Here is a 15,149-nt window from a genome sequence, read left to right as displayed (position 1 = left end):
AAGCTGCGCCACAGTACAGCCAGTACTTTCTATGAGAAAGATACCCTAGAAATGTAGTGCTAAACCCACAGGAGAGGTAAGCATCCTCTAGAGAACACCTTTTTCACGCCAGGAATCCTTCTCTACTATTCTCTGGACAGTTACCAGAGTCAAGGAAATGATCCGCAGTAAGACAAAGAGCAGAAAGCCGAAGTATATTTTTGAGTTTAGCACAACCATCTTGAGAAGTCTTGGGAGGTCTGCTACGCCCAGTTGTACAGGCCTGGGGCTCGTACTACCCAAACTGGCACTCTCTGAACTGGTTGGACAGAAGGTGGTCATACACCCGTACATTCATGTGTACGAGTATTCTTCTCCTTCACTACTATTCACTACACTTATCCCGGAAGAGTACAGATCTACCTTGGACAAGGGCCACTAAGATGGTTCTTATACCTTCTCTAAAGCCAAGCCTTACTTTACTTCTATTACTTCAGTCACTACCTCATGCACTACTGTCACCTGCACGTGTCAAGTTTATTCAATTGTATTGCACTAAAGTTTTCAGTGAAAGTCCCCTTTGGTTAAATGCTGGACTCTGTGCTATTTTTGTCACCGCACCTGCACCCACACCCTGTGCTACCGTTTCAAGTGCCAGTGCACATGTGTCCAAGGTTGGGTAACATTGCTCCTGGCCACCATGACCACCTGCTGCATAATATCCTCAGCACCTGGGCCAAGGCACAGCCTTACTGAATAAAATAATGATGATAAAAGAAATTCAGGATGGCCATCTTGTCTGTGCACTCGTGTCTGTAGTCTGTCGAGATGTTCACTTCTGCTCTGCAATCTTATGAGCCTGAGTCCATAATCATTCGCTTCATCTTATTCCCTACCTCATATATTATTAACATCTTCCTCTCCAAGAATTCAGTAACCAAAAAACACAGTATGTGGCATATGTTAAGCAGTCTGCCATCATAACCTGTTGACTGCCTTGTGCACCCTCCATATTTATGCGTACGCCGAGCCTATATAATTATATGATTATAAGAGACAGAAGAGCTGAGCAATAATGATGATGATAATCATCATCATCATAATAATGGTGGTTTCCTGTGTACTTTCCCTTTATTAGAACACCTGACACCAGTGTCTGTCCTCTCCCACTCCTGGCAGTCACCTCATTACACATGTGTGGTGTCCCACCACGCGTGTTCCTGTTTGAACACCCCCACGTAAAAGCCTTGTACTTCGAAAGTAAAGTGGTGATGAAGTTATGTACACATTTTGCCACTAAATGTCACTATGGATATTTTGTATATATTGCACAGCTGTAGTCATTCAAGGGTTACTGTGTTTTATTTTGGGATTCTGTACACCAATGAGAGATGCTGTTCTTTCTCTACCTATTTCTTCTCACACTCTCTTCTCCACCCCTACACAGAGATTGTTACATACAGCCTGCAGAAAGTAGTCACATGGGGAGAGGAAGTGTAGGTCCAGCCTTAGTAATTTTTCTGATTCTCAGTGGAGCAAGACACACAGATCAGGCATCTCTGCTGAACTTAGCCAGGCCTGTCCGGGACAGGCCAGCTGTAGTGTACAGACATGTATGGAGAACACAGAGACTTTTTTTCTTAAAGCAACTCTTATATTCACGATGCAGTGCTAAACACTAAAGGGAGGACAAGTCAAAGGACACCCCAACCCACGCCGTGAACATATCTACTAAGTGATGGACAGTATCCTAAAGCAAAGGAACTGATCTGAATAGAGCAAAGCTACTGCAAAGGTCTATGTACTCTATCTCACAGCACAGGTGACACTGGAAAACTTCGGACACTTTGCTCAACTCTTCTTCTCTTAAGTATTCAATTCTCAAGTATCTTTTCTTCTAAAGTTCCGGCAGAGCACAGTACTACATTGGGTTGTACAAACTCCACTTCTCTAAACTCTCTACTCTTCTCAGCACTTAACAAAGTCAGCACTGCTCTCTTACTCTCCACCTCAGCAACTCTCAGTACAGATCCAGTGAGAGCAAGTCTGTATCAGTCACGTATTAATCACCTGCATTACCAGAGACTTGCCAGTAAACAGTTTTATTTATTCTACTGGGACTCAGTGATCATTGCACCAGCACCTACACACAAGCTACACATTTCTTGGATCATTTCCCCATATCTGTGGGTGGTGGTACCGACAGTCAGGGTGGGTCATTTCTCCGCTGTGGACCACCGTGGTAAGAACCCAAGGGACCCATCATAACCCAGCAAGTCACCGATCATAGGGGAGCAATATAGCCAGCCACACACTTAAAGCATGTGTACCATCACAGCTGTGTGCTGAGTTAGCACTGGCGTCACGAAAACCTCCTAACCGGCTGAGCTATATTCCACCGACCATCCACCATAGAAGTGGTGTCATACATAACCATCTAGCAAGTGACCAGTCGCGGAGCTACCACACATGTACTGAGGAGGTGAATAGTATAAACCATAGTGAGAAGTGGCAGCGGTGATACTGTGAGATATATAGAGAAGGCACAGAATGAGATATGTCAGATCAGAACAGAGATGTCATGTCCTGTCCTGGGAACTGAACTGATGTTACATATCTGCAGAGCTGAGCTCATTCACAGACATTTGCATCCATATTTCTGAATGGTATCAGCTGCTCCTCTTATAATGCTCCAGCCCTGATGTACCCTACAGAAACAACTTGCTTTGTTATAAGTTTCAAAGTCCACACTATAGGATGAGCTCCACTTATATAGAGGGAACCTTGTAATGGCCTGTCTCCTTCTGACAGATAATGAGTTTTTTTCCAGTTCTGGGGAGGTTATCTCGCCTGTCCTCTGGACCCACTGCAAGCGTTCCAGAGCTCTCTGTGCTGGGGAGGGTTAAGCCGTAATCAGACATTTTCATGGATCTGTGTTAAATCATTTTAAATTACATTGATTACATCACATCCGTGTTTTTCATGGATGAATACGGATGTCACATCCGTGTACATCCGTGAAAAACACGGATCTCATTGATTTCTATGGGGAATCCTTTCCGTGCATCCGTTCCGAGTAATGACATGTCCTATTTTTTAACGGAACGGATCACGGATCCGTGAAATCACGAAACATCTGAATAGCCCAATAGAAAGCAATGGGCTGTGAAATTGTCCGTGCGCACGGATCCGTGAGCACAGACAACTTCCCAGAACGTGTGAATGCAGCCTTAGGCTTACCAGTCCTCAAACAACCATGCTGTGGCCTAATGTAATGGTTCTTGTAAATTAATCAACTTGTGGGTTTAAACTGGCCACAGTTATATCAAAGATTTATGGTTATTTTATTTGTAAACTATTCACCTGACTTATCTGGTACCAATCCTGAGTTCTGGGCTCCTTTACACAGCCTGATGTGGGCTGATAAGCGAGATAAGCGAGGTCATGCTCCAGGCCGTACAAACTTGCTGTAACGTTCATGCAACCATTAAATGCATTGTTATCGGCCGCACATCTATTTAGACAGAGAGATGTGCAGCCCTTAAAAAAGATTTTACCGGCTGCACAAAAGATCAAATCTGCCATCAAGTGAGTTGATCGCTAGCCCTTTTATACAATGTGATCCATTTTGCGCCAAAATGTGCTGATCATGTTGCTAATGTGAAAACAGACCAATTTAGGGTCCTATTACACAGGGCGATTATCTACCCAATCAGGCAGAATCGGCAGATATTGCCCTGTGTAATAAAGACAAGGATCAACCGAGGAGCCGATCATTTACTGATCATTGTCTTTCAGCTAGTTTAAAAATCATCTGCACATCGCTCTGTGTAATAGGAGGTGTGCGCTAATGAAAGTATATAGAAAATAATAAAGTTATTACTTAATCCCCCAGTGTCCTCCTGTCTGTTCCCTGCTCACCGCAGCTGCCTTTGAAGCTGTCTCTGAAGTGACAATGACTGGCCATGGTGCAGTCCCATCTTGGTCAGGGATTGGCTAAGGGCCTGTCACTGCACAAGCAAGTTTATAAGTTTCAGCGACAGCTGCAATGAGCAAGGAACATACAGGAGGACACCACGGAGCATGTCGGGGTAAGTAAAACTTTATTATTTTCTATATAAGCAACAAGGGCTGCATGGACATCACTAATTATACCCGTGCAGCCCTTGCTCAAGCTAATCAAGCTGTGTAATAGGGTCGGTAAGCGATCGCCAATCTCGTAAATGTCGGGCTATGTAATAAAGCCCTTAGAGTTAGGGTACTATTACACCAAGCAATTTTCCGACGACTAACGATTAACGATCTTAAACGACCGCTAAGGCAAACGACCTGAAATCGTTCGCCCAAGTACACGAAACAATGATCGTTATTTATGATCGTTCTTGCGGTCGTTTAGTCGTCGCTATTGCGTACGTTTCAGCTGTGAATTCTTATTCCACCGAACGATGTGCGAACGATGTGTGAACGATGAGCGAACGATCAAACGATAAAAATAGGTCCAGATCCTATTAAACGATCAACGATTTCTCGTTGGTCGTTTAATCGTTGCCTGCTATTACACGAAATGATTATCGTTCAAATCCGAACGATTTAACGATTTTTCGAACGATAATCGTTCCTTGTAATACCACCCTTACTGCAAACACTGTGGGGGACATTTATCAAGATTGGCATATAAGTACACCAGTATTAAATAAAGCCCCACCCACAGTTTTCCTAAAAGAAGTCCGGACGGCCCTGTGCCTGGCACAAGCATTGTACGACAAATTGGAAATACCAAAAGCCATGCCATTTTCAGGTTGTTGAGCAGAATTGTTAGTGTAGGTGAAGGTGTGAACATGATTGAAAGCATAAAAATATTACAAATAGCTGTCTGATTTTACATTGGTAAACTGGTCCAGTGTGGTCCAGGATTTTTTTCAAGTATTTGCACAGACATTTTACTTACCAGGGATATGACAGTCATTAATTATGGTGCAGATTTTAATGACGGCTACACTCCAAAATTGTTGTCAGTTCAAACAGCTGTAAACAGGTCCTGATACATAATGGAAGGTTACTGCCCAGGTGCCCTTTACTTTCATATATAAACCATGTAGAGAATTCATCTGGCCTTGTATTGTTATCTCACATGATTCTAACAGCTGGAAATGACTTATTTCATAGCTGGTGTATGTTAATGTGAGCATGGTGATACTGTATGAGCTGTACCAGATAATCCATTACAGGAGCAGGGAAGGTTCAGTTGTAGCAATTTACTGAAATACAAGGAATCCCAGACAGATCCTAGAATGGGGCAGGAATGCAAGGAAACATTTGCTTAACGGAAGAGTTCTAAGATAAAGTGGCTAGGAAAATGAAGGTTAAAAGGGTTTTCCAGGCAAAACATACTGATCCACAGGATAGCTCATCAGTCACAGATCAGCAGGGCATTGACTTTAATACAAATGTATTAAGCCAAGACAGGAGTGTCAAGAATTATTCTGGTTCCCTGCTTCTCACTAGTGACCCGTGAGGTGACAATTATTGACCACAATGTGGCAAGTGGCACTTTACCTATGGCATTATTCTATTTGAGCCAATGGGTTGCGTTAAATAAGGTGTACCTTTCCACAATGTTGGCATATTGATTTGTGGTGCGCCACAATGTGTAATTTATAACAACACTTAGAACTAGTGACTCTCAGGTCCCCTTTATATAGTGTTACAAACATTTACCTTCTAATCATTTGACTTTTACATTAGTTGCATTATTTCCTTTTTCTTTAATGGGAGTCTTAGTGCAAAAAACTATCGTCGGTGACAGTAGTTTGGCACATGTGCACTGTAAGTCCACCGTTAGCGTTCTATGGATGGTTATACACCATCCATAGGACTTGCTGTCTCCTGGTATGTTTATATTTTAGCAATTAATGTACACTTGTCAGTCAATCATGTTACACTTTAATGTTGGTACACAGTTTTGCAGTTCATTATTATGATCGGTTGATGTATTTAACACGAACTTGTGTATTGATGTGATACACATAATCTGATGTGATGATCTATAGATCACGTGATCTATACACTTTCACTGCATCACTGTATTTTGCAAGAATTGATATTTGTATTTCTATTTGATACATATGTTACAATGATTACTTGATTGCTGTGTTACACAAAGACTTGTATGTAAGAGAACACTTTGACACTTTGTTACCACGCTTGAGAAAGGCTAAAGTGTAGCCTTTTAGAGCAGTGGTTCTAAACCTTTCTAGTGCTGGACCCCACAATACAATTCCTCAAGTTGCGGTGACCCCCAAACCAAAAAATAATGTTTTTTCCCAGAGTAGTGGCAACTTTTCTATATAGAACAGTGTGAACTATGTCATTGGATACACTGCAGTTTCTGCACAGCATGGAATGTTTCAGGGCTCTTTCACACTATGAAGTAGCAGTTTCTACGGTGGAATCCACATCTCATTTACTTCAATGAGAGCCCCTTGAATTATGCAGAAGAAAGATCCCCTGTACGGGAGAAATGCAGTTCTGGCGCATGTCTCTAACTCCTATTCAAGTCAATGGGAGGCCAAAGCAGATTCCGCTCAAATATACAGCATGTTACTTAAATTTTTCTGCGTTGGGAAAATGCCTAGTGTGGAAAAATTAAGCAACATGCTCTATATTTGAGCGGAGTCTGCCGCAGCCTCCCATTGACCTAAATTTGAGAGGTGTCATTTCTCCGCCTCTTACTAAAATCAATAGGAAGCTGCGGTGGATTTTGTGGTAAACCAAGATTCTCGGGAACTCTCTTCCACAAAATCTGCCGCACTCACAATGAATAGAAGGGGGATTCAATGCTGATTTAAGCAGTTTCCTCATTCAGAATATGAGAAAATAGTGGGAGATATGGGAGATAATTATACATTGGGTAACAGTGTGAACTACACTCACCGGCCAATTTATTAGGTACACCATGCTAGTAACGGGTTGGACCCCCTTTTGCCTTCAGAACTGCCTCAATTCTTCGTGGCATAGATTCAACAAGGTGCTGGAAGCATTCCTCAGAGATTTTGGTCCATATTGACATGATGGCATCACACAGTTGTCGGCTGCACATCCATGATGCGAATCTCCCATTCCACCACATCCCAAAGATGCTCTATTGGATTGAGATCTGGTGACTGTGGAGGCCATTTGAGTACAGTGAACTCATTGTCATGTTCAAGAAACCAGTCTGAGATGATTCTAGCTTTATGACATGGCGCATTATCCTGCTGAAAGTAGCCATTAGATGTTGGGTACATTGTGGTCATAAAGGGATGGACATGGTCAGCAACAATACTCAGGTAGGCTGTGGCATTGCAACGATGCTCAATTGGTACCAAGGGGCCCAAAGAGTGCCAAGAAAATATTCCCCACACCATGACACCACCTCCACCAGCCTGAACCGTTGATACAAGGCAGGATGGATCCATGCTTTCATGCTGTTGACGCCAAATTCTGACCCTACCATCCGAATGTCGCAGCAGAAATCGAGACTCATCAGACCAGGCAACGTTTTTCCAATCTTCTACTGTCCAATTTCGATGAGCTTGTGCAAATTGTAGCCTCAGTTTCCTGTTGTTAGCTGAAAGGAGTGGCCCCCGGTGTGGTCTTCTGCTGCTGTAGCCCATCTGCCTCAAAGTTGGACGTACTGTGCGTTCAGAGATGCTCTTCTGCCTACCTTGGTTGTAACGGTTGGCTATTTGAGTCACTGTTGCCTTTCTATCAGTTCGAACCAGTCTGCCCATTCTCCTCTGACCTCTGGCATCAACAAGGCATTTCCGCCCACAGAACTGCCGCTCACTGGATGTTTTTTCTTTTTCGGACCATTCTCTGTAAACCCTAGAGATGGTTGTGCTTGAAAATCCCAGTAGATCAGCAGTTTCTAAAATAGGCACTCAAATCACCTTTCTTCCCCATACTGATGCTCGGTTTGAACTGCAGGAGATTGTCTTGACCATGTCTACATGCCTAAATGCACTGAGTTGCCGCCATGTGATTGGCTGATTAGAAATTAAGTGGTAACGCGCAGTTGGACAGGTGTACCTAATAAAGTGGCCGGTGAGTGTACATCTTATAGTGGTCTCTTATAGTTCTTACTGTGTAAATGTGTGGTGCTTTGTGTAAGTATAAGCTGCTTTGTGTACTGTGTAATGATTACACACAAAAAAAACCTTACACTTACCAGTATTGTGTCTATGGTGTGTACTGTTACATTATAAACCTTTTTTACAGGCTGTCTCTCAGGCTCTCCATCTCGGCTTCTGTCGTCCGGCACTTGCGGCACCCGCCCACTAAAGACGTCAGTAAGTGGCGGACATATGTGTGGAGCATTCCCCCCACTTCCCCCGCCCCTCACCCCTGTAGGATGATTCAATCACGTCTGCACATGCGCGCAGGGATTCAGTTTGGAACTCACATCCATAACCCTAGCGCTGCTGCTGCAGACGGTAGCGCGAATTCTCAGCGGCTAAAGCCATCAGAAATATTTTTTTACGATGGCTTTAGGCGACCCCTGTGTTTTGGTCGTTCGACCCCTGCCAGGGTCGCAACCCACAGGTTGAGAACCGCTGCTTTAGAGGGTGTGAATAAATATCATGGTTTTTGCTTCACGATTTTGAGTGCTGTCTCCCTTGAGGTTTTTTTTTATGTTATTGTCCAGACGGGGTCCAGTCTGGTGGGACGTGCACTCTTCCACCTTCATCTTACTGCTGGTGCCGTTTGTACCGATTGCTGGAATATATTTCCCTTTAGTAGTCGTGGTAAAATCAACAATCATAAAAGCCCACCCCTTATTTGTCATTTTTTAGGTGAGACCTAAAAGCGAGTGTTTCTGGCGTGAACTAGTTAGTAAATGTGGCATATAATATATGAAGATATGTAGGAAAGAAAGCAGCGAGGTGCACTCACCATTTTGCAGTTGTGTAGCTTTTATTTAGGATTAAAGTTCAATCCATGCGGGTAATGTGGACGCCAACACCCTCCACTGGGATGACAGCCGTTTCACGCCCTGATTCGGCGCTTCGTCAGATCCCGCCCCCTTCAGCTAAGTCACATAAATACCCGTATTCTGTGACGTGTCTGGAGCTGGGCGTTACAAAGTTTCATAAAAACAAAAGTATGTTAATATACAATTACAATATGTTCAAGACGTGTGATTTAGAGGAACATGCTTAGGTCGGTACGTTCATTTAAACCCATTTTACCTTGGGCATTGGTAGCCAGGATCCAGCGCGCTTCGCATTGAAGCAGGTATTTGTTGGAATCTCCTCCCCCTTTATTCTGTGCTCGCTTTAGCCCCATAACTTTAAGATCTTTTATGTTGCCTTTATGTTTTACGTTTATATGCTCTATAAATCGTGGGGCTCCTTGGCCAGTTCGTAGTGACCTCACGTGTTCGCTAAAACGTGTGTTTAATGGTCTGATGGTTTTACCTATGTAGTATAGGCCACACGTACATGTGATGGCGTACACTACATATTTTGTTCTGCAACATATCATATCATTTATCTTACGTATATGGCCTCCTAAGTTCACGATTTTACCTTGCTGAAAATAAGTACACCAGTTACAATTTCCACATTTATGATTACCATATAATTTTTCATTTAACCAGTTTTGTGTTTTGTTTGATCTCTTGTTAGAATATTTGCTACGCACAATAACGTCTTTTATATTTTTAGTCCGCCTAAATGTTATCATGGGTTTGTTTGTGTATAATTTCTCAAACAATGGGTCATGGTGAATGAGGTACCAATTATCATTTATGGCTCTACGTATGATATCTACTACGGGACTATATTTAAAGGAGAACACGAACCGTGACTTCTCATGGTGGTCTATTTTCTGTTTTTGTTTTTTTCCCCATGGGGCTACAGCGAGTACAGAATAAAGGGGGAGGAGATTCCAACAAATACCTGCTTCAATGCGAAGCGCGCTGGATCCTGGCTACCAATGCCCAAGGTAAAATGGGTTTAAATGAACGTACCGACCTAAGCATGTTCCTCTAAATCACACGTCTTGAACATATTGTAATTGTATATTAACATACTTTTGTTTTTATGAAACTTTGTAACGCCCAGCTCCAGACACGTCACAGAATACGGGTATTTATGTGACGTAGCTGAAGGGGGCGGGATCTGACGAAGCGCCGAATCAGGGCGAGAAACGGCTGTCATCCTAGTGGAGGGTGTTGGCGTCCACATTACCCGCATGGATTGAACTTTAATCCTAAATAAAAGCTACACAACTGCAAAATGGTGACTGCACCTCGCTGCTTTCTTTCCTACATATCACTCTTGAAATGAACTTGTTTTCGTTAATGCATGGTAGCACCACACATGCAGGTTTCTCTAGAGCTACCTTCCTTGTGGTTTAAACAGCTTCACCCATACTAATAGTGCCGACCCCCTCACTCTTTCTCCCATTGCGTAATATATGAAGATGGTTGGGGTAACTGATAACACACAAACGGATATGTCAATCATACAGCTCCCCCCCACCACTGTGTGCCAGTGATGCAATGATTCAGGAACGTGTAAAACTGGTTGCCCCCCTTCTAAACTTCCCTGTAACCTGTGTGTGATGTGGTTAATATTTACTCCCTGGAAATAAGGGCCCTATCAGGTGGAAAGATTATTATGCAAAAAATTGATATATCATTTGAATTTAAGCGATAATCTTTTCGCGTGTATGCAGGCAACGTTCAAACCACTAATGAAAATTTGTTTGCATATTGTTAATCGTATCTTTTGAGCTGACCATAGAATCATTGTTTGCTAATCGTTTGCAAATCTTTCAGTGTATGTACACATAGTTTATTGGTTATTACGGTAGTTCTTAAACTAGAGCATACTAATGATCGTAATTACAATTGTAATTTCAAACAGAACTAGCGACAATAATTCCATGTATTATGGTGAATGATTTCAGGTTGTTTACAATAGCGCTTGCTTGCAGTCGTTTATTGTTAACCCCTGCCGCGTGTCATTAACTCCTTAAACGCTGTGATTGCGGCGCGGCAGCGGCGTTTAAGTGTAAGTGACAGGAGGAGTCCCCTGTCACTTACCAATCGGGATCATTGAAACGGACCGCCGGAGGTCTCTCACCTGCCCCCGTGCGGTCCGATCGGCGATCTGCTACACTGAGCCTGCACAGGCAGGCTCAATGAGCAGATCGCCGATAACACTGATCAATGCTATGCCTATAGCATAGCATTGTACAGTGTGAGCAATCAAACTAGTGTATGTAAAAGTCCCCCAAAGGGACTTCAAATGTGTAAAAAAAAAAAAGTTGAAAACACTAACACACTACTCCAAAACCCCTCCCCCAATAAAAGTTGAAATAACCCCCCCATCCCATTATATAAATAAAACATATATAAATAAATAAATAGATAAACATATAATATACCGTAGCGTGCGTAATTGTCCGATCTATTAAAACATAACAAGCGTCATTGTGATCGGTAAACGGCGTACACGAAAAGAGGGAAAAAAGTGCACAGATTACCGATTTTATGTTACATTATATATTAAAAAAAATCGATAAAAAGTGATCAAAACATCCGGTCTTCACAAATATGGTATGAATAAAAACTAGAGATCATGGTGGAAAAAATGACACCCCATACAGCCCCGTAGGTGAAAAAATAAAACCGTTATAAGCGTCACAATAGGCCCATTTTATTAATAATTAATTGCCAAAATAAAGGATTTCATAAAAAAATATATAACATTAGAGAATCTGTGTAACCTGCATATGGTTGTGTTCGGACTGACCTATAGAATAATAGTATCATGTCGCTGTTACCATATAGTGTATTACGTATACACAGGAACCCCCCAAACGTTACCATATTGCATTCTCTTTTACGATTTCACCTATTTATATCTTCATAAATAATATATTTGGAATTCCATCATACATGTTATGGTAAAATGAATGACGCCATTACAAAGTACAACTATTCCTGTAAAAAACAAGCCATTACATGGCTTGTAGATAGAAAACTGAAAGTGCTAGAGCTCTTAGAAGGGGAGGAGGGAAAAACGGAAACACTAAGATCAAAATTTGCGCGGTCCACTGGGTCATTTTGGGCCTGGTCCTCAAAGGGTTAATTGGAGAAAGCGAAAAACCAATTGATCTAATAGGATTCTAAGTATGTTTGTTGGGAGCGGGGCATGAGATGTACAAGCCGCCTCCTGACTTCCTAGGCCCCTGTCACATTGGGGCTAATTATCTCCCGGCCCAACTGAGGCCTCCTTCATCCTCCTCACCAGGAAAATTGCCATTTTATCTATCAGATGAGCTTGTTTCGGTTAAGCTGTGAAACAGTAAGCTGCCCAATCAAAGGAAAAAATAAATCCCAATCAAAAATTTCCTAGTTATATCAGGTTCTGTAAAAGTGGGATGAAAACCAACGTGACATATCGGGGGAGATTTATCAAAGGGTGTAAAATTTAGACTGGTGCAAACTGCCCACAGCAACCAATCACAGCTCAGCTTTCCTTTCAGCACTGCTTAAAGCTGAGCTGTGACTGGTTGCTGTGGGTAGTTTGCACCAGTCTAAATTTTACATCCTTTGATAAATCTTCCCCATCGGGTGATGTCACTCCTGAGGTCCTGAATGCCAAATCTGCCTCATGGTTTAGTAATAAATCCCATTCTCTGTACAACTGGATAATGGAATGGATTTCTTGCTCTGAGTTGGGTGACATCCTGTGCAGTAGCTGTGATGGTAGACAGATACGGTGGTGCCGCTGAGCAGGGGCTGTGATGAATCCTGGCATTATCCTCACTGACACTGCCGCTCTCAGTCGGGGTCTATGCAGGCTCTCTATGACATTTGCTCCACTTGTCCTGACCTTGAATCCTTCAGCCTTCCCTGGGGATGGTAGGCCCCAGGATAAGGTGATTGAGCGGCTCCAGATGTTCTCTATATTCTCAACCTCTATAATTAAGTATGAAATGTACAGGGCCATATGGAGAATAATCCTGTACAATCCGGTGTTTGCGGCTGCTCTTGACATCCTGGACATCATGGCGAGGACAGACGCAGTGATGTCGTTTATGTATCAGCAGCATACTCACTATAAATAACCTGAAAAAGTGACAACCGCATCTGCCAGGGCTGGAATCTCAGTCTGTGCTGCCCTAAATCACTGTGCCCCAATAAATCAACCTCCATCCATAACAAAATATATATATTAAACTCACACATCTGTAATCATCATGTCACTAAATGATAAAGAACAATAGCTCACAATCACAAATGTTAATGACATGAGACTGTCGCTGTGTCCTGTCAGGTGTGTGAATCTCCACAGATTCTTAATACCTGGTCTGTGGGCCAGGTTGTGCTTACAGGACACATGATCCACATCTTGGATAGCAGGAGGAAACAAACAACACGGGAGTGGAAGGAAGCATAACGATTTTCAGAGTCTAGATGGGGTAAGTGAGCTCACAAAGCGCTGCAATGCAACAGAACACTTTACTATAGCCAACTGCAAGTTTTTACAGCTTGATGAATACTGTTTGATAGTACAATAATGGTTTTGGGAGGAATACTCCTTTAAATAAAGAAAAAGGCCACCAAAACCACTATATTAAGATGGTGGTTTGCCTACAGGAGCAACCCCTTGGGTCCTTCCTGGAGGGATATGTGGCTAGTCCTGCATTTTGAGACTCTTAAATGAGGCTCCACATTTGTTTTTTTGCATATTCGTATTTTCGAGGGAGAAATGCACCTAGGATTTCACTGCATTGAGCGATTTATCCGGCAGCCGGCAGTGTTATCTCTGGCTGGTCTCCCTGAGATCAGTGATCTGTTTCCTGTATTGTACAGTCTTGTCATACAGTAACGTCATACACAATTATACAGTCATGTCATACATAATCATACAATCATGTCTTACTGTGAGGAATCTGGGCTGGCACATTGCGTGGATGTTGCGTCAGGATCTGTCACTGGATCTATATGAAGGTTCCTGACAATACCCTGTGATACATAATTTACATCTAAACAGAACTTTGAACTGGTAAACCTCTTAGATCAATTATAAATGACTATGTTCCCCCATGCGTCCCCCATGCCTCCCTACAGGACGCACAGATGCCTTCAAACACAGCATCGTTCTTATTCCTAGCCCTTTGTTGAAAGAGATTCCTGAATGAAGCATCAATGGTTGAATTAGATGCATCAACTATTCACCCAGTGCCCTGAAATTGCTGAACCCATAAACATTGCTTCCCCCCAGGTTGCCTTCACATTGGGATGATACAGGAGACAATGACCACAGTATGGGAATTAAAAAAAAATACATGACCCCCACCACCATTTATCATATGATTACAGCCTAAGGCTATGGTGCGGAATGTCATTGTGGATTTGTGGACAAATATATTTTAATTTTTGAAAGATTAAAAAAGTGAAAGAGTTTTAAATCTTCAGATTTTTCCTTTGAATGTGAATGGAATATTTTAATTCTCAGCCATTTGGCTGCTACTGCATTTGCTGCAGATATTCCAAATGAAGTTCCATATGAAAGATCTGCAACACATATGCCACATAAGACAATGTATACTTAAAGTGTACCTGTCATTATAACTTTCAAAATCTAAATCAACAGTATATGTGAAATGAAGCAAGTTTGCAATATACAGTCATTATTTTCTTGTTTTTGTTATCATGCTGTAAAACAAAGCTGAACTTACCAGAAATCCAGGTCCAGTCTCCTGAAGGCAGATTTTCTGACTTGTGCTGGTTGTAAAAAACAGACTAAACACAGGAATTCCGGCCAGTACAGAGAGTCACGGCTTAATGTGTCCGTCAATCACATGATTGCCTTCTATCTGTGAGCGCTCAGATGACCTGGGAAACACGGGACTTCCTGTTTTCTGACTCAGGCTGACTCCGGCTGACATATATACTTGCAATTGATGATCTATGTCCTGCGGCATGGCTTCATTCCGGTCCTACGGCACTGTTTAAATCCGGATGGCGCCTGATGACCTCTTCACTTGCTGGCCCGCAGCCAGGGTCGGACTGGGCCACCGGGGAGCCGGGGGATCCCCCGGTGGGCCCCACCCCCTCCTCCCTCTTGCAGGGCCCTTCCCCTAAGCCAGAGAGGGGCCTCCGGTTT

At 42.7% G+C, this 15,149-nt stretch overlaps 1 protein-coding gene across 1 annotated transcript in view; it reads right to left on the bottom strand.

The window, feature by feature from the left end:
* Positions 1 to 14,848, bottom strand: part of KCNG4 (potassium voltage-gated channel modifier subfamily G member 4) — a 61,161-nt gene extending 46,313 nt beyond the window's left edge. The window contains exon 1 of the mRNA XM_069966338.1: positions 14,722 to 14,848. The gene's annotated coding sequence lies outside the window, so the exon portion shown is untranslated. The remainder of the gene's footprint in view (positions 1 to 14,721) is intronic.
* Between the last annotated feature and the right edge of the window lie 301 nt (positions 14,849 to 15,149).

The sequence above is a fragment of the Dendropsophus ebraccatus genome, chromosome 4, assembly GCF_027789765.1.
Source record: "Dendropsophus ebraccatus isolate aDenEbr1 chromosome 4, aDenEbr1.pat, whole genome shotgun sequence".
Lineage (NCBI taxonomy): Eukaryota > Metazoa > Chordata > Amphibia > Anura > Hylidae > Dendropsophus > Dendropsophus ebraccatus.
Note: the sequence above shows the minus strand (reverse complement) of the source record. Positions and strands in the feature narration are given on the sequence as shown.